Source organism: Schistocerca gregaria, chromosome 8 (assembly GCF_023897955.1).
Source record: "Schistocerca gregaria isolate iqSchGreg1 chromosome 8, iqSchGreg1.2, whole genome shotgun sequence".
In the NCBI taxonomy this organism is placed as follows: Eukaryota; Metazoa; Arthropoda; class Insecta; order Orthoptera; family Acrididae; genus Schistocerca; species Schistocerca gregaria.
Genome location: NC_064927.1, coordinates 33,257,443 through 33,277,798, shown reverse-complemented (window position 1 = coordinate 33,277,798; position 20,356 = coordinate 33,257,443). Strand labels below are relative to the sequence as shown.

General features: G+C 46.4%; 5 non-coding genes across 5 annotated transcripts; all 5 read right to left on the bottom strand.

Moving 5' to 3' along the window:
• Positions 1 to 10,099: 10,099 nt before the first annotated feature.
• Positions 10,100 to 10,171, bottom strand: Trnai-aau (transfer RNA isoleucine (anticodon AAU)). Its single transcript has one exon. It is a non-coding gene; the product is annotated as a tRNA-Ile (tRNA).
• Positions 10,172 to 13,141: 2,970 nt separating this feature from the next.
• Positions 13,142 to 13,213, bottom strand: Trnai-aau (transfer RNA isoleucine (anticodon AAU)). The gene has a single exon. It is a non-coding gene; the product is annotated as a tRNA-Ile (tRNA).
• Positions 13,214 to 14,655: 1,442 nt separating this feature from the next.
• Positions 14,656 to 14,727, bottom strand: Trnai-aau (transfer RNA isoleucine (anticodon AAU)). Its single transcript has one exon. It is a non-coding gene; the product is annotated as a tRNA-Ile (tRNA).
• Positions 14,728 to 16,199: 1,472 nt separating this feature from the next.
• Positions 16,200 to 16,271, bottom strand: Trnai-aau (transfer RNA isoleucine (anticodon AAU)). The gene has a single exon. It is a non-coding gene; the product is annotated as a tRNA-Ile (tRNA).
• A 1,445-nt stretch (positions 16,272 to 17,716) lies between these two features.
• On the bottom strand, positions 17,717 to 17,788 carry Trnai-aau (transfer RNA isoleucine (anticodon AAU)). The gene has a single exon. It is a non-coding gene; the product is annotated as a tRNA-Ile (tRNA).
• Between the last annotated feature and the right edge of the window lie 2,568 nt (positions 17,789 to 20,356).

The following is a 20,356-nucleotide window of genomic DNA, read 5'->3' as shown; positions in this document are numbered from 1 at the left end:
ATCATTTCTGAGAGGCAAAGAAATTGCATGACAACAAGCAGAGCTAGTGGCTTCAAAATTAACACACATACTTTATGTGACTCAAAAGCCGAACGAGTTACTTTCCGACGTTGTTTTAGATGTGCAAATGATAGTCAAAACTCGCTGTGTCGGCACTCTGCCGACCATTTCGCTAGTTAACACCGGTCTTGCTGTGTGTGTTTCAAGCTCAAGAGCATCTCCAAGCAAAAAATGGTCAACAGCAACATTTAGACGGTTTCGTACTGCTCAATTGCTACATTAAAACGGTATGTTTCTTTTTCAGATCTGGAAAAACACAAGCGTGACAGCATTCGAACCTGTAATTTTCAGATCCGAAGTCCGACGCCTTATCCACTAGGCCACACGGTCACTGACGACCAACATTTACATGTATACGACTCATCTCGAAACGCTCACACCCCTGAGGATTTGTGTTTTCGTTCTACACAGCCGCTGCCCCTTGCTCTTTCCCACCCATTCGTTACATTCAACCTCTGACGAGACCGACCAAATATAGACTGAGAAACAAGACCACACACTTTGTGCATTCGGAATCGAAGGCAGGGCGTCCCTCGCCGCATTTGCTACGATGGCCATTTGCTACTTCTGCAGAAGCGGCGGCGGCGACGACGACGACGACGACGACGACGACGAAGACGAAGACGAAGATCGCGAGAGGCTCTGAGATATGTGAGAAATACATCTATAAAATGTAATTCAGACTGCCTCGTCCCACCTTATGCTGTACCGCTTTGGCAAATGCTTTATCGGCGCCATTCGCCTTAATCACATCTGAGAGTAATTCTTAAAAAAACGCCTGTCGCTAATTGTTCGTCATCACAGGTACTCTTTGCTATACGGCCACGACGCGCAACTGATTTCCAAAATTCATCTTTCTCCTGTGAGGATGGAACTTACGACCCCTGGTTTATTAGACCAGTGCTCTACCACTGAGCTAAATAGGCGCGGCCTAGCGGTACTCTTGGGTACTTCGTCCTTACGGTCGTCTGCATCATCAGACTTTAGCTGACAACACTTCATATTACCGGCTAATATTTGCAGCTATGGCGACAAATTACTGCTTGGCTACACATCTGACACGTAACCGATGTGCTCTCCAAACAACAACACTTGCATTTCAGAACATGTCTTTCACACATGTCTACAAAATCACCTTCAACTTCAAATACAGTTTCCTTGCGACTGGCAGAGACGTAGGCAAAGTTTAATGTTGCTATTTCCATTAAATCTCGTTAATCAGAAAAACGGTAATTTACATCTGCAGCGGAACAAAATTCCTTTCCGTCCAGCGTCTGGCTCGAACCCACGACCCTGGGATTAAGAGTCTGACCCTCTACCGACCCAGCTAGCCGGCTACCTCGATGAATACCTGCCGGGTAGAACGTCACACAGTACTCGTTTGGGTTGGGTGGTCCCATACAGAATCTCTCCATGCTGCCTAATGTTTTCCTAACGTCACACTCGTCACGTACTTCACTTTTATGTCATAATCATTTCTGAGAGGCAAAGAAATTGCATGACAACAAGCAGAGCTAGTGGCTTCAAAATTAACACACATACTTTATGTGACTCAAAAGCCGAACGAGTTACTTTCCGACGTTGTTTTAGATGTGCAAGTGATAGTCAAAACTCGCTGTGTCGGCACTCTGCCGACCATTTCGCTAGTTAACACCGGTCTTGCTGTGTGTGTTTGAAGCTCAAGAGCATCTCCAAGCAAAAAATGGTCAACAGCAACATTCAGACGGTTTCGTACTGCTCAATTGCTACATTAAAACGGTATGTTTCTTTTTCAGATCAGGAAAAACACAAGCGTGACAGCATTCGAACCTGTAATTTTCAGATCCGAAGTCCGACACCTTATCCACTAGGCCACACGGTCACTGACGACCAACATTTACATGTATACGACTCATCTCGAAACGCTCACACCCCTGAGGATTTGTGTTTTCGTTCTACACAGCCGCTGCCCCTTGCTCTTTCCCACCCATTCGTTACATTCAACCTCTGATGAAACCGACCAAATATAGACTGAGAAACAAGACCACACACTTTGTGCATTCGGAATCGAAGGCAGGGCGTCCCTCGCCGCATTTGCTACGATGGCCATTTGCTACTTCTGCAGAAGCGGCGGCGGCGACGACGACGACGACGACGACGACGACGACGACGACGACGACGACGACGACGACGACGACGACGACGACGATCGCGAGAGGCTCTGAGATATGTGAGAAATACATCTATAAAATGTAATTCAGACTGCCTCGTCCCACCTTATGCTGTACCGCTTTGGCAAATGCTTTATCGGCGCCATTCGCCTTAATCACATCTGAGAGTAATTCTTAAAAAAACGCCTGTCGCTAATTGTTCGTCATCACAGGTACTGTTTGCTATACGGCCACGACGCGCAACTGATTTCCAAAATTCATCTTTCTCCTGTGAGGATGGAACTTACGACCCCTGGTTTATTAGACCAGTGCTCTACCACTGAGCTAAATAGGCGCGGCCTAGCGGTACTCTTGGGTACTTCGTCCTTACGGTCGTCTGCATCATCAGACTTTAGCTGACAACACTTCATATTACCGGCTAATATTTGCAGCTATGGCGACAAATTACTGCTTGGCTACACATCTGACACGTAACCGATGTGCTCTCCAAACAACAACACTTGCATTTCAGAACATGTCTTTCACACATGTCTACAAAATCACCTTCACCTTCAAATACAGTTTCCTTGCGACTGGCAGAGACGTAGGCAAAGTTTAATGTTGCTATTTCCATTAAATCTCGTTAATCAGAAAAACGGTAATTTACATCTGCAGCAGAACAAAATTCCGTTCGCGCCCAGCGTGGGGCTCGAACCAACAAACCTAGGATTAAGATTCTCACGCTCCACCGACTGAACTAGCCGGCTACCTCGATGAATACCTGCCGGGTAGCACGTCACACAGTACTCGTTTGGGTTGGGTGGTCCCATACAGAATCTCTCCATGCTGCCTAATGTTTTCCTAACGTCACACTCGTCACGTACTTCACTTTTATGTCATAATCATTTCTGAGAGGCAAAGAAATTGCATGACAACAAGCAGAGCTAGTGGCTTCAAAATTAACACACATACTTTATGTGACTCAAAAGCCGAACGAGTTACTTTCCGACGTTGTTTTAGATGTGCAAGTGATAGTCAAAACTCGCTGTGTCGGCACTCTGCCGACCATTTCGCTAGTTAACACCGGTCTTGCTGTGTGTGTTTGAAGCTCAAGAGCATCTCCGAGCAAAAAATGGTCAACAGCAACATTCAGACGGTTTCGTACTGCTCAATTGCTACATTAAAACGGTATGTTTCTTTTTCAGATCAGGAAAAACACAAGCGTGACAGCATTCGAACCTGTAATTTTCAGATCCGAAGTCCGACGCCTTATCCACTAGGCCACACGGTCACTGACGACCAACATTTACATGTATACGACTCATCTCGAAACGCTCACACCCCTGAGGATTTGTGTTTTCGTTCTACACAGCCGCTGCCCCTTGCTCTTTCCCACCCATTCGTTACATTCAACCTCTGACGAGACCGACCAAATATAGACTGAGAAACAAGACCACACACTTTGTGCATTCGGAATCGAAGGCAGGGCGTCCCTCGCCGCATTTGCTACGATGGCCATTTGCTACTTCTGCAGAAGCGGCGGCGACGACGACGACGACGACGACGACGACGACGACGACGACGACGAAGATCGCGAGAGGCTCTGAGATATGTGAGAAATACATCTATAAAATGTAATTCAGACTGCCTCGTCCCACCTTATGCTGTACCGCTTTGGCAAATGCTTTATCGGCGCCATTCGCCTTAATCACATCTGAGAGTAATTCTTAAAAAAACGCCTGTCGCTAATTGTTCGTCATCACAGGTACCGTTTGCTATACGGCCACGACGCGCAACTGATTTCCAAAATTCATCTTTCTCCTGTGAGGATGGAACTTACGACCCCTGGTTTATTAGACCAGTGCTCTACCACTGAGCTAAATAGGGGCGGCCTAGCGGTACTCTTGGGTACTTCGTCCTTACGGTCGTCTGCATCATCAGACTTTAGCTGACAACACTTCATTTTACCGGCTAATATTTGCAGCTATGGCGACAAATTACTGCTTGGCTACACATCTGACACGTAACCGATGTGCTCTCCAAACAGCAACACTTGCATTTCAGAACATGTCTTTCACACACGTCTACAAAATCATCTTCACCTTCAAATACAGTTTCCTTGCGACTGGCAGAGACGTAGGCAAAGTTTAATGTTGCTATTTCCATTAAATCTCGTTAATCAGAAAAACGGTAATTTACATCTGCAGCGGAACAAAATTCCTTTCCGTCCAGCGTCTGGCTCGAACCCACGACCCTGGGATTAAGAGTCTGACCCTCTACCGACCCAGCTAGCCGGCTACCTCGATGAATACCTGCCGGGTAGCACGTCACACAGTACTCGTTTGGGTTGGGTGGTCCCATACAGAATCTCTCCATGCTGCCTAATGTTTTCCTAACGTCACACTCGTCACGTACTTCACTTTTATGTCATAATCATTTCTGAGAGGCAAAGAAATTGCATGACAACAAGCAGAGCTAGTGGCTTCAAAATTAACACACATACTTTATGTGACTCAAAAGCCGAACGAGTTACTTTCCGACGTTGTTTTAGATGTGCAAGTGATAGTCAAAACTCGCTGTGTCGGCACTCTGCCGACCATTTCGCTAGTTAACACCGGTCTTGCTGTGTGTGTTTGAAGCTCAAGAGCATCTCCAAGCAAAAAATGGTCAACAGCAACATTCAGACGGTTTCGTACTGCTCAATTGCTACATTAAAACGGTATGTTTCTTTTTCAGATCAGGAAAAACACAAGCGTGACAGCATTCGAACCTGTAATTTTCAGATCCGAAGTCCGACGCCTTATCCACTAGGCCACACGGTCACTGACGACCAACATTTACATGTATACGACTCATCTCGAAACGCTCACACCCCTGAGGATTTGTGTTTTCGTTCTACACAGCCGCTGCCCCTTGCTCTTTCCCACCCATTCGTTACATTCAACCTCTGACGAGACCGACCAAATATAGACTGAGAAACAAGACCGCACACTTTGTGCATTCGGAATCGAAGGCAGGGCGTCCCTCGCCGCATTTGCTACGATGGCCATTTGCTACTTCTGCAGAAGCGGCGGCGGCGACGACGACGACGACGACGACGACGACGACGACGACGACGACGAAGATCGCGAGAGGCTCTGAGATATGTGAGAAATACATCTATAAAATGTAATTCAGACTGCCTCGTCCCACCTTATGCTGTACCGCTTTGGCAAATGCTTTATCGGCGCCATTCGCCTTAATCACATCTGAGAGTAATTCTTAAAAAAACGCCTGTCGCTAATTGTTCGTCATCACAGGTACTGTTTGCTATACGGCCACGACGCGCAACTGATTTCCAAAATTCATCTTTCTCCTGTGAGGATGGAACTTACGACCCCTGGTTTATTAGACCAGTGCTCTACCACTGAGCTAAATAGGCGCGGCCCAGCGGTACTCTTGGGTACTTCGTCCTTACGGTCGTCTGCATCATCAGACTTTAGCTGACAACACTTCATATTACCGGCTAATATTTGCAGCTATGGCGACAAATTACTGCTTGGCTACACATCTGACACGTAACCGATGTGCTCTCCAAACAGCAACACTTGCATTTCAGAACATGTCTTTCACACACGTCTACAAAATCACCTTCACCTTCAAATACAGTTTCCTTGCGACTGGCAGAGACGTAGGCAAAGTTTAATGTTGCTATTTCCATTAAATCTCGTTAATCAGAAAAACGGTAATTTACATCTGCAGCGGAACAAAATTCCTTTCCGTCCAGCGTCTGGCTCGAACCCACGACCCTGGGATTAAGAGTCTGACCCTCTACCGACCCAGCTAGCCGGCTACCTCGATGAATACCTGCCGGGTAGATCGTCACACAGTACTCGTTTGGGTTGGGTGGTCCCATACAGAATCTCTCCATGCTGCCTAATGTTTTCCTAACGTCACACTCGTCACGTACTTCACTTTTATGTCATAATCATTTCTGAGAGGCAAAGAAATTGCATGACAACAAGCAGAGCTAGTGGCTTCAAAATTAACACACATACTTTATGTGACTCAAAAGCCGAACGAGTTACTTTCCGACGTTGTTTTAGATGTGCAAGTGATAGTCAAAACTCGCTGTGTCGGCACTCTGCCGACCATTTCGCTAGTTAACACCGGTCTTGCTGTGTGTGTTTGAAGCTCAAGAGCATCTCCAAGCAAAAAATGGTCAACAGCAACATTCAGACGGTTTCGTACTGCTCAATTGCTACATTAAAACGGTATGTTTCTTTTTCAGATCAGGAAAAACACAAGCGTGACAGCATTCGAACCTGTAATTTTCAGATCCGAAGTCCGACGCCTTATCCACTAGGCCACACGGTCACTGACGACCAACATTTACATGTATACGACTCATCTCGAAACGCTCACACCCCTGAGGATTTGTGTTTTCGTTCTACACAGCCGCTGACCCTTGCTCTTTCCCACCCATTCGTTACATTCAACCTCTGACGAGACCGACCAAATATAGACTGAGAAACAAGACCACACACTTTGTGCATTCGGAATCGAAGGCAGGGCGTCCCTCGCCGCATTTGCTACGATGGCCATTTGCTACTTCTGCAGAAGCGGCGGCGGCGACGACGACGACGACGACGACGACCGCGAGAGGCTCTGAGATATGTGAGAAATACATCTATAAAATGTAATTCAGACTGCCTCGTCCCACCTTATGCTGTACCGCTTTGGCAAATGCTTTATCGGCGCCATTCGCCTTAATCACATCTGAGAGTAATTCTTAAAAAAACGCCTGTCGCTAATTGTTCGTCATCACAGGTACTGTTTGCTATACGGCCACGACGCGCAACTGATTTCCAAAATTCATCTTTCTCCTGTGAGGATGGAACTTACGACCCCTGGTTTATTAGACCAGTGCTCTACCACTGAGCTAAATAGGCGCGGCCTAGCGGTACTCTTGGGTACTTCGTCCTTACGGTCGTCTGCATCATCAGACTTTAGCTGACAACACTTCATATTACCGGCTAATATTTGCAGCTATGGCGACAAATTACTGCTTGGCTACACATCTGACACGTAACCGATGTGCTCTCCAAACAGCAACATTTGCATTTCAGAACATGTCTTTCACACACGTCTACAAAATCACCTTCACCTTCAAATACAGTTTCCTTGCGACTGGCAGAGACGTAGGCAAAGTTTAATGTTGCTATTTCCATTAAATCTCGTTAATCAGCGGAACAAAATTCCTTTCCGTCCAGCTTCTGGCTCGAACCCACGACCCTGGGATTAAGAGTCTGACCCTCTACCGACCGAGCTAGCCGGCTACCTCGATGAATACCTGCCGGGTAGCACGTCACACAGTACTCGTTTGGGTTGGGTGGTCCCATACAGAATCTCTCCATGCTGCCTAATGTTTTCCTAACGTCACACTCGTCACGTACTTCACTTTTATGTCATAATCATTTCTGAGAGGCAAAGAAATTGCATGACAACAAGCAGAGCTAGTGGCTTCAAAATTAACACACATACTTTATGTGACTCAAAAGCCGAACGAGTTACTTTCCGACGTTGTTTTAGATGTGCAAGTGATAGTCAAAACTCGCTGTGTCGGCACTCTGCCGACCATTTCGCTAGTTAACACCGGTCTTGCTGTGTGTGTTTGAAGCTCAAGAGCATCTCCAAGCAAAAGATGGTCAACAGCAACATTCAGACGGTTTCGTACTGCTCAATTGCTACATTAAAACGGTATGTTTCTTTTTCAGATCTGGAAAAACACAAGCGTGACAGCATTCGAACCTGTAATTTTCAGATCCGAAGTCCGACGCCTTATCCACTAGGCCACACGGTCACTGACGACCAACATTTACATGTATACGACTCATCTCGAAACGCTCACACCCCTGAGGATTTGTGTTTTCGTTCTACACAGCCGCTGCCCCTTGCTCTTTCCCACCCATTCGTTACATTCAACCTCTGACGAGACCGACCAAATATAGACTGAGAAACAAGACCACACACTTTGTGCATTCGGAATCGAAGGCAGGGCGTCCCTCGCCGCATTTGCTACGATGGCCATTTGCTACTTCTGCAGAAGCGGCGGCGGCGACGACGACGACGACGACGACGACGACGACGACGACGACGACGACGACGACGAAGATCGCGAGAGGCTCTGAGATATGTGAGAAATACATCTATAAAATGTAATTCAGACTGCCTCGTCCCACCTTATGCTGTACCGCTTTGGCAAATGCTTTATCTGCGCCATTCGCCTTAATCGCATCTGAGAGTAATTCTTAAAAAAACGCCTGTCGCTAATTGTTCGTCATCACAGGTACTGTTTGCTATACGGCCACGACGCGCAACTGATTTCCAAAATTCATCTTTCTCCTGTGAGGACGGAACTTACGACCACTGGTTTATTAGACCAGTGCTCTACCACTGAGCTAAAGAGGCGCGGCCTAGCGGTACTCTTGTGTTCTTCGTCCTTACGGTCGTCTGCATCATCAGACTTTAGCTGACAACACTTCATATTACCGGCTAATATTTGCAGCTATGGCGACAAATTACTGCTTGGCTACACATCTGACACGTAACCGATGTGCTCTCCAAACAACAACACTTGCATTTCAGAACATGTCTTTCACACATGTCTACAAAATCACCTTCACCTTCAAATACAGTTTCCTTGCGACTGACAGAGACGTAGGCAAAGTTTAATGTTGCTATTTCCATTAAATCTCGTTAATTAGAAAAACGGTAATTTACATCTGCAGCGGAACAAAATTCCGTTCGCGCCCAGCGTGGGGCCCGAACCCACAAACCTAGGATTAAGATTCTCACGCTCCACCGACTGAACTAGCCGGCTACCTCGATGAATACCTGCCGGGTAGCACGTCACACAGTACTCGTTTGGGTTGGGTGGTCCCATACAGAATCTCTCCATGCTGCCTAATGTTTTCCTAACGTCACACTCGTCACGTACTTCACTTTTATGTCATAATCATTTCTGAGAGGCAAAGAAATTGCATGACAACAAGCAGAGCTAGTGGCTTCAAAATTAACACACATACTTTATGTGACTCAAAAGCCGAACGAGTTACTTTCCGACGTTGTTTTAGATGTGCAAGTGATAGTCAAAACTCGCTGTGTCGGCACTCTGCCGACCATTTCGCTAGTTAACACCGGTCTTGCTGTGTGTGTTTGAAGCTCAAGAGCATCTCCAAGCAAAAAATGGTCAACAGCAACATTCAGACGGTTTCGTACTGCTCAATTGCTACATTAAAACGGTATGTTTCTTTTTCAGATCTGGAAAAACACAAGCGTGACAGCATTCGAACCTGTAATTTTCAGATCCGAAGTCCGACGCCTTATCCACTAGGCCACACGGTCACTGACGACCAACATTTACATGTATACGACTCATCTCGAAACGCTCACACCCCTGAGGATTTGTGTTTTCGTTCTACACAGCCGCTGCCCCTTGCTCTTTCCCACCCATTCGTTACATTCAACCTCTGACGAGACCGACCAAATATAGACTGAGAAACAAGACCACACACTTTGTGCATTCGGAATCGAAGGCAGGGCGTCCCTCGCCGCATTTGCTACGATGGCCATTTGCTACTTCTGCAGAAGCGGCGGCGGCGACGACGACGACGACGACGACGACGACGACGACGACGACGGAGATCGCGAGAGGCTCTGAGATATGTGAGAAATACATCTATAAAATGTAATTCGGACTGCCTCGTCCCACCTTATGCTGTACCGCTTTGGCAAATGCTTTATCTGCGCCATTCGCCTTAATCGCATCTGAGAGTAATTCTTAAAAAAACGCCTGTCGCTAATTGTTCGTCATCACAGGTACTGTTTGCTATACGGCCACGACGCGCAACTGATTTCCAAAATTCATCTTTCTCCTGTGAGGATGGAACTTACGACCACTGGTTTATTAGACCAGTGCTCTACCACTGAGCTAAAGAGGCGCGGCCTAGCGGTACTCTTGTGTACTTCGTCCTTACGGTCGTCTGCATCATCAGACTTTAGCTGACAACACTTCATATTACCGGCTAATATTTGCAGCTATGGCGACAAATTACTGCTTGGCTACACATCTGACACGTAACCGATGTGCTCTCCAAACAACAACACTTGCATTTCAGAACATGTCTTTCACACATGTCTACAAAATCACCTTCACCTTCAAATACAGTTTCCTTGCGACTGACAGAGACGTAGGCAAAGTTTAATGTTGCTATTTCCATTAAATCTCGTTAATTAGAAAAACGGTAATTTACATCTGCAGCGGAACAAAATTCCGTTCGCGCCCAGCGTGGGGCTCGAACCAACAAACCTAGGATTAAGATTCTCACGCTCCACCGACTGAACTAGCCGGCTACCTCGATGAATACCTGCCGGGTAGCACGTCACACAGTACTCGTTTGGGTTGGGTGGTCCCATACAGAATCTCTCCATGCTGCCTAATGTTTTCCTAACGTCACACTCGTCACGTACTTCACTTTTATGTCATAATCATTTCTGAGAGGCAAAGAAACTGCATGGCAACAAGCAGAGCTAGTGGCTTCAAAATTAACACACACACTTTATGTGACTCAAAAGCCGAACGAGTTACTTTCCGACGTTGTTTTAGATGTGCAAGTGATAGTCAAAACTCGCTGTGTCGGCACTCTGCCGACCATTTCGCTAGTTAACACCGGTCTTGCTGTGTGTGTTTGAAGCTCAAGAGCATCTCCAAGCAAAAGATGGTCAACAGCAACATTCAGACGGTTTCGTACTGCTCAATTGCTACATTAAAACGGTATGTTTCTTTTTCAGATCTGGAAAAACACAAGCGTGACAGCATTCGAACCTGTAATTTTCAGATCCGAAGTCCGACGCCTTATCCACTAGGCCACACGGTCACTGACGACCAACATTTACATGTATACGACTCATCTCGAAACGCTCACACCCCTGAGGATTTGTGTTTTCGTTCTACACACCCGCTGCCCCTTGCTCTTTCCCACCCATTCGTTACATTCAACCTCTGACGAGACCGACCAAATATAGACTGAGAAACAAGACCACACACTTTGTGCATTCGGAATCGAAGGCAGGGCGTCCCTCGCCGCATTTGCTACGATGGCCATTTGCTACTTCTGCAGAAGCGGCGGCGGCGACGACGACGACGACGACGATGACGACGACGACGACGAAGATCGCGAGAGGCTCTGAGATATGTGAGAAATACATCTATAAAATGTAATTCAGACTGCCTCGTCCCACCTTATGCTGTACCGCTTTGGCAAATGCTTTATCGGCGCCATTCGCCTTAATCACATCTGAGAGTAATTCTTAAAAAAACGCCTGTCGCTAATTGTTCGTCATCACAGGTACTGTTTGCTATATGGCCACGACGCGCAACTGATTTCCAAAATTCATCTTTCTCCTGTGAGGATGGAACTTACGACCCCTGGTTTATTAGACCAGTGCTCTACCACTGAGCTAAATAGGCGCGGCCTAGCGGTACTCTTGGGTACTTCGTCCTTACGGTCGTCTGCATCATCAGACTTTAGCTGACAACACTTCATATTACCGGCTAATATTTGCAGCTATGGCGACAAATTACTGCTTGGCTACACATCTGACACGTAACCGATGTGCTCTCCAAACAACAACACTTGCATTTCAGAACATGTCTTTCACACATGTCTACAAAATCACCTTCACCTTCAAATACAGTTTCCTTGCGACTGGCAGAGACGTAGGCAAAGTTTAATGTTGCTATTTCCATTAAATCTCGTTAATCAGAAAAACGGTAATTTACATCTGCAGCGGAACAAAATTCCGTTCCGCCCAGCGTCTGGCTCGAACCCACGACCCTGGGATTAAGAGTCTGACCCTCTACCGACCGAGCTAGCCGGCTACCTCGATGAATACCTGCCGGGTAGCACGTCACACAGTACTCGTTTGGGTTGGGTGGTCCCATACAGAATCTCTCCATGCTGCCTAATGTTTTCCTAACGTCACACTCGTCACGTACTTCACTTTTATGTCATAATCATTTCTGAGAGGCAAAGAAATTGCATGACAACAAGCAGAGCTAGTGGCTTCAAAATTAACACACATACTTTATGTGACTCAAAAGCCGAACGAGTTACTTTCCGACGTTGTTTTAGATGTGCAAGTGATAGTCAAAACTCGCTGTGTCGGCACTCTGCCGACCATTTCGCTAGTTAACACCGGTCTTGCTGTGTGTGTTTCAAGCTCAAGAGCATCTCCAAGCAAAAAATGGTCAACAGCAACATTCAGACGGTTTCGTTCTGCTCAATTGCTACATTAAAACGGTATGTTTCTTTTTCAGATCTGGAAAAACACAAGCGTGACAGCATTCGAACCTGTAATTTTCAGATCCGAAGTCCGACGCCTTATCCACTAGGCCACACGGTCACTGACGACCAACATTTACATGTATACGACTCATCTCGAAACGCTCACACCCCTGAGGATTTGTGTTTTCGTTCTACACAGCCGCTGCCCCTTGCTCTTTCCCACCCATTCGTTACATTCAACCTCTGACGAGACCGACCAAATATAGACTGAGAAACAAGACCACACACTTTGTGCATTCGGAATCGAAGGCAGGGCGTCCCTCGCCGCATTTGCTACGATGGCCATTTGCTACTTCTGCAGAAGCGGCGGCGGCGACGACGACGACGACGACGACGAAGATCGCGAGAGGCTCTGAGATATGTGAGAAATACATCTATAAAATGTAATTCAGACTGCCTCGTCCCACCTTATGCTGTACCGCTTTGGCAAATGCTTTATCTGCGCCATTCGCCTTAATCGCATCTGAGAGTAATTCTTAAAAAAACGCCTGTCGCTAATTGTTCGTCATCACAGGTACTGTTTGCTATACGGCCACGACGCGCAACTGATTTCCAAAATTCATCTTTCTCCTGTGAGGATGGAACTTACGACCACTGGTTTATTAGACCAGTGCTCTACCACTGAGCTAAAGAGGCTCGGCCTAGCGGTACTTTTGTGTACTTCGTCCTTACGGTCGTCTGCATCATCAGACTTTAGCTGACAACACTTCATATTACCGGCTAATATTTGCAGCTATGGCGACAAATTACTGCTTGGCTACACATCTGACACGTAACCGATGTGCTCTCCAAACAACAACACTTGCATTTCAGAACATGTCTTTCACACATGTCTACAAAATCACCTTCACCTTCAAATACAGTTTCCTTGCGACTGACAGAGACGTAGGCAAAGTTTAATGTTGCTATTTCCATTAAATCCCGTTAATTAGAAAAACGCTAATTTACATCTGCAGCGGAACAAAATTCCGTTCGCGCCCAGCGTGGGGCTCGAACGAACAAACCTAGGATTAAGATTCTCACGCTCCACCGACTGAACTAGCCGGCTACCTCGATGAATACCTGCCGGGTAGATCGTCACACAGTACTCGTTTGGGTTGGGTGGTCCCATACAGAATCTCTCCATGCTGCCTAATGTTTTCCTAACGTCACACTCGTCACGTACTTCACTTTTATGTCATAATCATTTCTGAGAGGCAAAGAAATTGCATGACAACAAGCAGAGCTAGTGGCTTCAAAATTAACACACATACTTTATGTGACTCAAAAGCCGAACGAGTTACTTTCCGACGTTGTTTTAGATGTGCAAGTGATAGTCAAAACTCGCTGTGTCGGCACTCTGCCGACCATTTCGCTAGTTAACACCGGTCTTGCTGTGTGTGTTTGAAGCTCAAGAGCATCTCCAAGCAAAAAATGGTCAACAGCAACATTCAGACGGTTTCGTACTGCTCAATTGCTACATTAAAACGGTATGTTTCTTTTTCAGATCTGGAAAAACACAAGCGTGACAGCATTCGAACCTGTAATTTTCAGATCCGAAGTCCGACGCCTTATCCACTAGGCCACACGGTCACTGACGACCAACATTTACATGTATACGACTCATCTCGAAACGCTCACACCCCTGAGGATTTGTGTTTTCGTTCTACACAGCCGCTGCCCCTTGCTCTTTCCCACCCATTCGTTACATTCAACCTCTGACGAGACCGACCAAATATAGACTGAGAAACAAGACCACACACTTTGTGCATTCGGAATCGAAGGCAGGGCGTCCCTCGCCGCATTTGCTACGATGGCCATTTGCTACTTCTGCAGAAGCGGCGGCGGCGACGACGACGACGACGACGACGAAGATCGCGAGAGGCTCTGAGATATGTGAGAAATACATCTATAAAATGTAATTCAGACTGCCTCGTCCCACCTTATGCTGTACCGCTTTGGCAAATGCTTTATCTGCGCCATTCGCCTTAATCGCATCTGAGAGTAATTCTTAAAAAAACGCCTGTCGCTAATTGTTCGTCATCACAGGTACTGTTTGCTATACGGCCACGACGCGCAACTGATTTCCAAAATTCATCTTTCTCCTGTGAGGATGGAACTTACGACCACTGGTTTATTAGACCAGTGCTCTACCACTGAGCTAAAGAGGCTCGGCCTAGCGGTACTTTTGTGTACTTCGTCCTTACGGTCGTCTGCATCATCAGACTTTAGCTGACAACACTTCATATTACCGGCTAATATTTGCAGCTATGGCGACAAATTACTGCTTGGCTACACATCTGACACGTAACCGATGTGCTCTCCAAACAACAACACTTGCATTTCAGAACATGTCTTTCACACATGTCTACAAAATCACCTTCACCTTCAAATACAGTTTCCTTGCGACTGACAGAGACGTAGGCAAAGTTTAATGTTGCTATTTCCATTAAATCCCGTTAATTAGAAAAACGCTAATTTACATCTGCAGCGGAACAAAATTCCGTTCGCGCCCAGCGTGGGGCTCGAACGAACAAACCTAGGATTAAGATTCTCACGCTCCACCGACTGAACTAGCCGGCTACCTCGATGAATACCTGCCGGGTAGATCGTCACACAGTACTCGTTTGGGTTGGGTGGTCCCATACAGAATCTCTCCATGCTGCCTAATGTTTTCCTAACGTCACACTCGTCACGTACTTCACTTTTATGTCATAATCATTTCTGAGAGGCAAAGAAATTGCATGACAACAAGCAGAGCTAGTGGCTTCAAAATTAACACACATACTTTATGTGACTCAAAAGCCGAACGAGTTACTTTCCGACGTTGTTTTAGATGTGCAAGTGATAGTCAAAACTCGCTGTGTCGGCACTCTGCCGACCATTTCGCTAGTTAACACCGGTCTTGCTGTGTGTGTTTGAAGCTCAAGAGCATCTCCAAGCAAAAAATGGTCAACAGCAACATTCAGACGGTTTCGTACTGCTCAATTGCTACATTAAAACGGTATGTTTCTTTTTCAGATCTGGAAAACCACAAGCGTGACAGCATTCGAACCTGTAATTTTCAGATCCGAAGTCCGACGACTTATCCACTAGGCCACACGGTCACTGACGACCAACATTTACATGTATACGACTCATCTCGAAACGCTCACACCCCTGAGGATTTGTGTTTTCGTTCTACACAGCCGCTGCCCCTTGCTCTTTCCCACCCATTCGTTACATTCAACCTCTGACGAGACCGACCAAATATAGACTGAGAAACAAGACCACACACTTTGTGCATTCGGAATCGAAGGCAGGGCGTCCCTCGCCGCATTTGCTACGATGGCCATTTGCTACTTCTGCAGAAGCGGCGGCGGCGACGACGACGACGACGACGACGACGACGACGACGACGACGACGACGACGACGGAGATCGCGAGAGGCTCTGAGATATGTGAGAAATACATCTATAAAATGTAATTCGGACTGCCTCGTCCCACCTTATGCTGTACCGCTTTGGCAAATGCTTTATCTGCGCCATTCGCCTTAATCGCATCTGAGAGTAATTCTTAAAAAAACGCCTGTCGCTAATTGTTCGTCATCACAGGTACTGTTTGCTATACGGCCACGACGCGCAACTGATTTCCAAAATTCATCTTTCTCCTGTGAGGATGGAACTTACGACCACTGGTTTATTAGACCAGTGCTCTACCACTGAGCTAAAGAGGCGCGGCCTAGCGGTACTCTTGTGTACTTCGTCCTTACGGTCGTCTGCATCATCAGACTTTAGCTGACAACACTTCATATTACCGGCTAATATTTGCAGCTATGGCGACAAATTACTGCTTGGCTACACATCTGACACGTAACCGATGTGCTCTCCAAACAACAACACTTGCATTTCAGAACATGTCTTTCACACATGTCTACAAAATCACCTTCACCTTCAAATACAGTTTCCTTGCGACTGACAGAGACGTAGGCAAAGTTTAATGTTGCTATTTCCATTAAATCTCGTTAATTAGAAAAACGGTAATTTACATCTGCAGCGGAACAAAATTCCGTTCGCACCCAGCGTGGGGCTCGAACCAACAAACCTAGGATTAAGATTCTCACGCTCCACCGACTGAACTAGCCGGCTACCTCGATGAATACCTGCCGGGTAGCACGTCACACAGTACTCGTTTGGGTTGGGTGGTCCCATATAGAATCTCTCCATGCTGCCTAATGTTTTCCTAACGTCACACTCGTCACGTACTTCACTTTTATGTCATAATCATTTCTGAGAGGCAAAGAAATTGCATGACAACAAGCAGAGCTAGTGGCTTCAAAATTAACACACATACTTTATGTGACTCAAAAGCCGAACGAGTTACTTTCCGACGTTGTTTTAGATGTGCAAGTGATAGTCAAAACTCGCTGTGTCGGCACTCTGCCGACCATTTCGCTAGTTAACACCGGTCTTGCTGTGTGTGTTTGAAGCTCAAGAGCATCTCCAAGCAAAAAATGGTCAACAGCAACATTCAGACGGTTTCGTACTGCTCAATTGCTACATTAAAACGGTATGTTTCTTTTTCAGATCTGGAAAAACACAAGCGTGACAGCATTCGAACCTGTAATTTTCAGATCCGAAGTCCGACGCCTTATCCACTAGGCCACACGGTCACTGACGACCAACATTTACATGTATACGACTCATCTCGAAACGCTCACACCCCTGAGGATTTGTGTTTTCGTTCTACACAGCCGCTGCCCCTTGCTCTTTCCCACCCATTCGTTACATTCAACCTCTGACGAGACCGACCAAATATAGACTGAGAAACAAGACCACACACTTTGTGCATTCGGAATCGAAGGCAGGGCGTCCCTCGCCGCATTTGCTACGATGGCCATTTGCTACTTCTGCAGAAGCGGCGGCGGCGACGACGACGACGACGACGACGACGGAGATCGCGAGAGGCTCTGAGATATGTGAGAAATACATCTATAAAATGTAATTCGGACTGCCTCGTCCCACCTTATGCTGTACCGCTTTGGCAAATGCTTTATCTGCGCCATTCGCCTTAATCGCATCTGAGAGTAATTCTTAAAAAAACGCCTGTCGCTAATTGTTCGTCATCACAGGTACTGTTTGCTATACGGCCACGACGCGCAACTGATTTCCAAAATTCATCTTTCTCCTGTGAGGATGGAACTTACGACCACTGGTTTATTAGACCAGTGCTCTACCACTGAGCTAAAGAGGCGCGGCCTAGCGGTACTCTTGTGTACTTCGTCCTTACGGTCGTCTGCATCATCAGACTTTAGCTGACAACACTTCATATTACCGGCTAATATTTGCAGCTATGGCGACAAATTACTGCTTGGCTACACATCTGACACGTAACCGATGTGCTCTCCAAACAACAACACTTGCATTTCAGAACATGTCTTTCACACATGTCTACAAAATCACCTTCACCTTCAAATACAGTTTCCTTGCGACTGACAGAGACGTAGGCAAAGTTTAATGTTGCTATTTCCATTAAATCTCGTTAATTAGAAAAACGGTAATTTACATCTGCAGCGGAACAAAATTCCGTTCGCGCCCAGCGTGGGGCTCGAACCAACAAACCTAGGTTTAAGATTCTCACGCTCCACCGACTGAACTAGCCGGCTACCTCGATGAATACCTGCCGGGTAGCACGTCACACAGTACTCGTTTGGGTTGGGTGGTCCCATATAGAATCTCTCCATGCTGCCTAATGTTTTCCTAACGTCACACTCGTCACGTACTTCACTTTTATGTCATAATCATTTCTGAGAGGCAAAGAAATTGCATGACAACAAGCAGAGCTAGTGGCTTCAAAATTAACACACATACTTTATGTGACTCAAAAGCCGAACGAGTTACTTTCCGACGTTGTTTTAGATGTGCAAGTGATAGTCAAAACTCGCTGTGTCGGCACTCTGCCGACCATTTCGCTAGTTAACACCGGTCTTGCTGTGTGTGTTTGAAGCTCAAGAGCATCTCCAAGCAAAAAATGGTCAACAGCAACATTCAGACGGTTTCTTACTGCTCAATTGCTACATTAAAACGGTATGTTTCTTTTTCAGATCTGGAAAAACACAAGCGTGACAGCATTCGAACCTGTAATTTTCAGATCCGAAGTCCGACGCCTTATCCACTAGGCCACACGGTCACTGACGACCAACATTTACATGTATACGACTCATCTCGAAACGCTCACACCCCTGAGGATTTGTGTTTTCGTTCTACACAGCCGCTGCCCCTTGCTCTTTCCCACCCATTCGTTACATTCAACCTCTGACGAGACCGACCAAATATAGACTGAGAAACAAGACCACACACTTTGTGCATTCGGAATCGAAGGCAGGGCGTCCCTCGCCGCATTTGCTACGATGGCCATTTGCTACTTCTGCAGAAGCGGCGGCGGCGACGACGACGAAGATCGCGAGAGGCTCTGAGATATGTGAGAAATACATCTATAAAATGTAATTCAGACTGCCTCGTCCCATCTTATGCTGTACCGCTTTGGCAAATGCTTTATCGGCGCCATTCACCTTAATCACATCTGAGAGTAATTCTTAAAAAAAACGCCTGTCGCTAATTGTTCGTCATCACAGGTACTGTTTGCTATACGGCCACGACGCGCAACTGATTTCCAAAATTCATCTTTCTCCTGTGAGGATGGAACTTACGACCCCTGGTTTATTAGACCAGCGCTCTACCACTGAGCTAAATAGGCGCGGCCTAGCGGTACTCTTGGGTACTTCGTCCTTACGGTCGTCTGCATCATCAGACTTTAGCTGACAACACTTCATATTACCGGCTAATATTTGCAGCTATGGCGACAAATTACTGCTTGGCTACACATCTGACACGTAACCGATGTGCTCTCCAAACAACAACACTTGCATTTCAGAACATGTCTTTCACACATGTCTACAAAATCACCTTCACCTTCAAATACAGTTTCCTTGCGACTGGCAGAGACGTAGGCAAAGTTTAATGTTGCTATTTCCATTAAATCTCGTTAATCAGAAAAACGGTAATTTACATCTGCAGCGGAACAAAATTCCGTTCCGCCCAGCGTCTGGCTCGAACCCACGACCCTGGGATTAAGAGTCTGACCCTCTACCGACCGAGCTAGCCGGCTACCTCGATGAATACCTGCCGGGTAGCACGTCACACAGTACTCGTTTGGGTTGGGTGGTCCCATACAGAATCTCTCCATGCTGCCTAATGTTTTCCTAACGTCACACTCGTCACGTACTTCACTTTTATGTCATAATCATTTCCGAGAGGCAAAGAAATTGCATGACAACAAGCAGAGCTAGTGGCTTCAAAATTAACACACATACTTTATGTGACTCAAAAGCCGAACGAGTTACTTTCCGACGTTGTTTTAGATGTGCAAGTGATAGTCAAAACTCGCTGTGTCGGCGCTCTGCCGACCATTTCGCTAGTTAACACCGGTCTTGCTGTGTGTGTTTGAAGCTCAAGAGCATCTCCAAGCAAAAAATGGTCAACAGCAACATTCAGACGGTTTCGTACTGCTCAATTGCTACATTAAAACGGTATGTTTCTTTTTCAGATCTGGAAAAACACAAGCGTGACAGCATTCGAACCTGTAATTTTCAGATCCGAAGTCCGACGCCTTATCCACTAGGCCACACGGTCACTGACGACCAACATTTACATGTATACGACTCATCTCGAAACGCTCACACCCCTGAGGATTTGTGTTTTCGTTCTACACAGCCGCTGCCCCTTGCTCTTTCCCACCCATTCGTTACATTCAACCTCTGAC